This window comes from Pinus tabuliformis, chromosome 5_2 (genome assembly GCF_031772625.1).
Source record: "Pinus tabuliformis cultivar Carrire ecotype Pingquan chromosome 5_2, CPIR1, whole genome shotgun sequence".
NCBI classification, from domain to species: Eukaryota; Viridiplantae; Streptophyta; class Pinopsida; order Pinales; family Pinaceae; genus Pinus; species Pinus tabuliformis.
The window spans coordinates 242,137,469-242,143,771 of record NC_142306.1 but is presented as its reverse complement, the minus strand read 5'-3'; the positions used below and the strand labels follow the sequence as shown (position 1 = coordinate 242,143,771).

General features: G+C 35.2%; 1 non-coding gene across 1 annotated transcript; it reads right to left on the bottom strand.

Moving 5' to 3' along the window:
* Nucleotides 1–307: 307 nt before the first annotated feature.
* Nucleotides 308–410, bottom strand: LOC149158439 (U6 spliceosomal RNA). The gene has a single exon (XR_016262052.1). It is a non-coding gene; the product is annotated as a U6 spliceosomal RNA (small nuclear RNA).
* Nucleotides 411–6,303: the final 5,893 nt, after the last annotated feature.

Below are 6,303 nucleotides of genomic sequence, written 5' to 3'. Positions count from 1 at the left end.
TGGGAATTTTTGGATATTTTAACCTGAGTCCAACCTTCATCCTTGCCTTTCTCCACTTCACAGGGGGGCCGACTCAACGCGTCACGCCAACCCAATTTGCCGCGACACCCAATCAAATCGCCGCGCAGGAGTAGGACCAGAACAGGAAACACTGCCCACAAGAGGTCAGCGGAGCCCACCGAAGCAGCCAGGGGGCCGAGCCAATGGCATTAGTTGCAGAGGAGTTTCAGAGCAGTGGCTAGGTTTTTTTCTCAAAAAATTATCTTCCAACGAGATAAAGGAGTATAATATGTGTGTAACAAGTCTAAAAAATTTGGACCATTTCTCGATTTGTGTGTGTCATCCTTGCGCAGGGGCCATGCTAATCTTCTCTGTATCGTTCCAATTTTATCAGATGTCTCCGAAGAGACTTTGCACATGTGACAAACTCTTTCATCACATAGTGTTTTTGGAATTTACCAATGCTGAGTTTCACTATGAAGCTTATGAGGATTAGTTCTAATATTGGCGATGTTCATTTCTTCTTAACACTAGTTAACACAAACATATAATTTTGGTTTTCAAGATTGGGTTAGACCACCTCCTTATAATATCACAATTTCCTTTTTCCCTCCACCTCTTTATATTCCCACAATTTCTCCTTAAATTTGGAAGTAATATTTTTATATTATCCAAATTTTGCAAGATTATCTCCTCCTTTGTTCCCCAATGGTCTAGCCAAGACTAGGTATCCTTATGCCACCCTTGCTTGAGTTGAAGGTGGAAATTTTGGCTAGAGATAGAAGCAATTTTGAAAAAATCTTGGCATCCATGTTGTATAACTTCTTTTTATACATAATATACCTTGTCATACTCATGCTTTCACTAGGGAAATTATTGTTTTAATTGGGAGGATAGGGTAGGGAGTATTTCCTTTAATCTTGAGGTTGTAGGTTATGAACTACTTTTGGATTTGTTTCCAACTTGCGTTTGCGCTTTTCTCAATGTTATAATTCCAAGTGAACATATGATGGATGTCAATTCTAAGATATTTGTATGAAGGAATGTCCTCCAAGGAGTTGTCATAAATCAAAGTATCATAGGTGATATTTTGTATTTAATTATCATGACTTTATTTTTGTCGATATTTACAGTCATATCCATCTTGGAATAGAAATCATAGAATATTTTGAGTTGCTTGCCAAGATCATAATGGTTTCTTGCCAAAAGAACTATATTGCCACCATAAAAGAGCAGAGTTAGGACAATATTGTGAATAATGTTAGAGCTTGTTTTGGACAATGTTATTATTTGTTTGTTTTAAAATATTTATTGATACATAAATAAATATCATTTTTTTTAGATTTGAAAATATTAAAATTGGGAAGAAAATAAAAAGATATGGAATATTAAAATAATAATTTAATTTTTAAAAGTTAAAAATAAAAAAATAAAAAAATAAAAAATATTTTAAAGAATAATTAGTATTGATTTAAAATTAACAATATTTGTTTATTTTAAGGAATAAGGAATAAAATTAACATTATTAAATAATAATAAAATAAAAATATTTCTCTATTTCATATTGAAATTGTGTATTGGACAATTCTCAAAATATCATAAAATAAGATAATTTATTTGACAAAAAAATTGAAGACGAAAAATACTTTTTATTAAAATATCTTATCTATATCTAAATTAAATTATAATTCCAAAATATTTAACATAATATTGAATTTCCTACCTTCTAAAACATTAAAATTACATAATATAGTTTATAATGATAATCATTATTGATATAATTGAAAATATAAAATAACTTTTTAAAAATACCTTGCAAATACCCAAATTAATATATAAAATTTTAATTATAATATAAATATTTTTTATATTTAATTTATAAATTTATATATAATTTATATTTCTTTATTCAAATAAATAAATTTTAAAAAATACAGATTCTCAAATATTAAATTTACTCTTCTCACTTTCAAATTATAAAATAACACATAAACATAAAATAAATCGTCTTAAAATAATAATAAAAAGCATAAGATAATGAACGGTATAGGTATATATTATCTTAACAGTATAGGTATATATTTTTTTGTTCTCATTTTAGAGTATGATTTTAAATTGTGATTCTTTGTACATTTAAAGAAATAGGTTAATGGTTCGAGAGTTAAAAGCATTTGTTACAAGTAAAGGCCAGGCCAAGAAAAGCAGAAAAAATCAATATATTTTTTTTATAGATTACAAATGAAGTATTATAAGTGATGTGATTTATCTGACAATGCTATCATAAATGTGTGAATAGTAATTTCATTGAGATGTGTTTTTTAACCATAGTATAAAAGAAATGTTACAATGTTTTGTTGTTATGTAAACAAAAATAATAAAATAATAAAAATAAAAATAATTATATATTAAAATAAAAATAATGTATTGGGCTATGGTATACATGTGGAATATAGTTTATTTAAATGGGAAAAAAATTGTAAAAGGGGAAAGACCAACCTAGATCCATCTTAACTCTCGATCTACCCAGCATTGAGAGGGATCAAATCTCTTTTCATTATAAAAGAGGTTTTCACCTCAAGAGATTTGATCCGTCTCGATGTTTGGGAGATTCAAAGTTAAGATGGATCTAGGTTGGTTATTATTACCTTGTGTACTATGTTATTCAGAATACCAGAGGTATCCCTGCCTTCTGCCATCTCTTTGATCTCTGCTAAGCAATGCAGTAAGATGATCTCCGAGGCTGGGATTTTTCTTTTCTTTTTTATTCATTATTAAAGTACGAGGGAGACCATGGCCACATAAATGGGCCCCATGAAGGGTGCCATCGCGCAGCAGAAGTAGGTGGATAAGGTCATGGAAAATTACAGGGACATCTTCTGATCTGAAAATGGGGCTCTTAGGCTTCTTGTTAGACTTACATGAACCTCTCCCACTTCCAAAGCTTTAAATATTCCAAGTCTTATTGATTAACCGATGCGGAATTAATAAGTTCTTGACATTAAGGTGTATGTTGGTATTTGTTTAAATTGATTATATGCTTTAAAATCTGCTATTTGTGCTGATATGTAAATGTGCTTGAACTGATATATAAATGCATGTAACAGTAAATAATGCAGTAGTAAAAACAACACATAAGACAACAATTTAATTAGGAGTTCACCCAAAACTCTTGGGCTACGTCTCTGTGAGCTCTAGTCAACTCAACTAGGCTCTTTGGGATTGATCCGAATTGGATCCTAAAAACTCTCTAAGTTTTCATGACTGTTTCAAATTATGCTAAAAGATTCAAGTCCTAGAAAGATCGAAGCTAGCAGAAGGAATCCTCATAACAATTGCAGTTATGGCTAGAGTGGAGTAACGAGGACCCTCAGTCGAGCGCGCAGACCGTTGGCCCATGGTAAAGTGCAATGACACAAAACTGGCAAAACCAAAGGTCAAATCAAGAAAAGGTGGATTCTGATACACAATTAGCGCTAAGCACTAATCGCGTATCTCAGGGCATCCCCCTTAATGAAGGAAAGCCCCAAAGCACCCAGACCCGAAATCGCTATAAAATTTGGAAAAGTAACTTTTTTGGTTTCGTAGCGCGAGATTCCCCAAAATTGGCAGGATATCGGAAGGCTTTGAGGTGGTAAGAAGTTTTGACGGTGTCCTGCCTGATGCCACACATCGAGCGACACACATCCAGCAGAAGAGAGAGAAAACCCCCCGCATCGGATGGGTAAACATTGTGCGACTTGTCCGCTCGATATGAAGGACGACCATAGGATTTGGGGGACCCAGATTGACGACGGAGATATGTCCCAATGACTGAGCGGATTTGATAGGTCAAAAACAAAGATGATAGGGGATTTGAAGTCCAACGTGGATGATGAGTTAGCAAACGTTTTGTGTTCGCGGGTGATCTTGAAGCAAATAGATTTAACAGCCATTTGAATATGATTCAGGGAATCTGACACCCAATTCATTAGAAAAAAAGTGGCCACCTCCCTACAAGGCATTACCCAATGATGATGACACAGAGTAGAGGAATTCGAACAGACAGAGGAAAGGAAACCAGAAGGTCAGGAAGCGGAAACGAGCAATCAAATAACAGACTGGTTTTAAAGCCATGAACTGACAGAAGAAGAAAACAGAGGCAGATAGCAAAGATTCGCAGAAAGTTAATAGCAGAAAACAGAAAGTAGAAGCCAAGCTGACCTGAAGGTAGCATCGAGCCAGATAGAGCCAGAGAGAGTCAGAGAGTCTGTGTACTCCATTACAGGCTTGAGAGATTCAAGCAAACTCCTAGGCATAGGCTTGGCATACTACTGTGACCCTTAAAGGTCGAGTTCAGTAAGGAGATTATGTGCACTCCATTCCTACTGACTTCATTCTGTTTGGTGAGTCTCGAATCGAGCTCACTTTTGTAAAAAAACTCTGCTTGAAAACATAATAGAGAGGCCACCACACTAAGGTTGGACCAGGAGACGTAGCCTAGGAGCATTGGGTGAACTCCTTATTAAACTTGTTTTCTTTACATGTTTGACTGTTATGTTTTCTCTGATTGCCTTAGTGTCTATGTATTCTAGAAATCTTATCGATCCGTTTCATAAGTAACATAAGCACATCCATGCAAATGAGTCTGTAATACCTTTAATTCTTATCCTGGATAAATTCCAAATCAAGTGTTATCAGAGCTCTAGGTTACTAAGGTTAGACAAGTTTGTGCTGGATTTTGTTGTTGAATGCTAACTAGATCAAAGCTTAAATTAGGAGAAGGAGAATTGGCTGAAACTAACTTGGAAATTGGAAGATTCTATTCTAAGATGAAAATGTCAGAAGAAAATCCCTTGGAATCAGACCCACAGTTCATGGATATTTTTATGGCCCTAAGATCCATGGTGGAGGAAATGTATAGGGACTTTAAGAAACATAGAGATGAAGATTCATCCAGCTCCAAACAAGACAAAGGAGTAGAAGAATCTCTCCCCCATGACCACTCTAAAGGCAAAGGGAAAGAAGAAAAATTTCTCATGCCTCCTAATAGCCCTGAAAATAAAAAGAATACATCTTTGAGTAAATTAGATGTTAAATTTGATTTACCAATATATGATGGAGAGTTGAATGCAGGGAAACTGGATAATTGGATCAGACATATTGATGTTTATTGCAGAGTATAGAGCATTGACTCAGACAAGAGTAATATTTAGCTGGCCAGCCTATGCCTTGGAGGCACTACCTTGGTATGGTGGGAAGGCATGACACAAGTTGACATGAAGAAACAGGTAAGATTCTTTCTGTCTGGAGTGAATTCGTTTCTACAATTAAAAAGAAATTTTATCCACTAGCCTATATGCAGCAAGCCATGATGAGCTAGCAAACTCTTTGACATCTAAAGGGGCAAAGTGTACAAGGTTACACCCAAGAATTTAGGAAAAGAGCTTTGATTCTAGGAATTTATTTAGAATCACATGAGACTCTGTTGAAGTATATAGTTGGTCTACATAGCTACATGAGGCACACTATCCTCATGTTTAATCCCACTAGCATAGATGAGGTATCTGTTCAGGCTATGCATCTAGAAGCTAGAGGTAAGAATGGGAACCCAGAAGTTGGGGGATCATCCCAACCCATTGCAAGAAAAAATAAGGAGAAAAGAAAACAAAAATGGAAAGGGAGGAAGACAAACATTGTACAAAAAAGAAAGTCCTCATGCACTCACTGTAAGAAGGATGTGCATGATTATGAACACTACTGGATTCTGCATCTGGAGCTGAAACCTAAGAAGTTTGAGGGAAAGAAGAAGAAGACTGTTGTAGCTATTCAAAAGGATTTGGGGTCAGACTCAGGAGATGAAGCAACAATCGCAGCCACAGGTATAAAAGGTTGTCCGCTTTAGAGAATGCAGAAATCAAGAAGAAGGTATAGGAGTTGCTCGAGAAGGGTTTCATCAGACCTAGCACATCACCATGTGGGTCTCCAATTGTTTTGGTGAAAAATAAAGATGTCTTGTGGAGAATGTGCATTGATTACCAAGCACTTAATAAGATAACGATCTACTCCGAATCGGATCCGTGAAAATTATCAGAGTTCTATGACTGTTTCATATTATGTCGAACTTCAAAATCTTGTAAACAATGAGCTATTAGGAAAGACCTCTGGATAGTGGCAATTTGTAGCCAACACGGAACAACAAGGACCCTCGGTCAAAGTGCGCTGATTGTTGGCCCATGGAGACTGCGCAGTGGTGCAAACTAGCAAATAGGGAGTATAGATAAAAAAACAGAGGTCATTTCTGATACATTTATGAAAGCGATAATC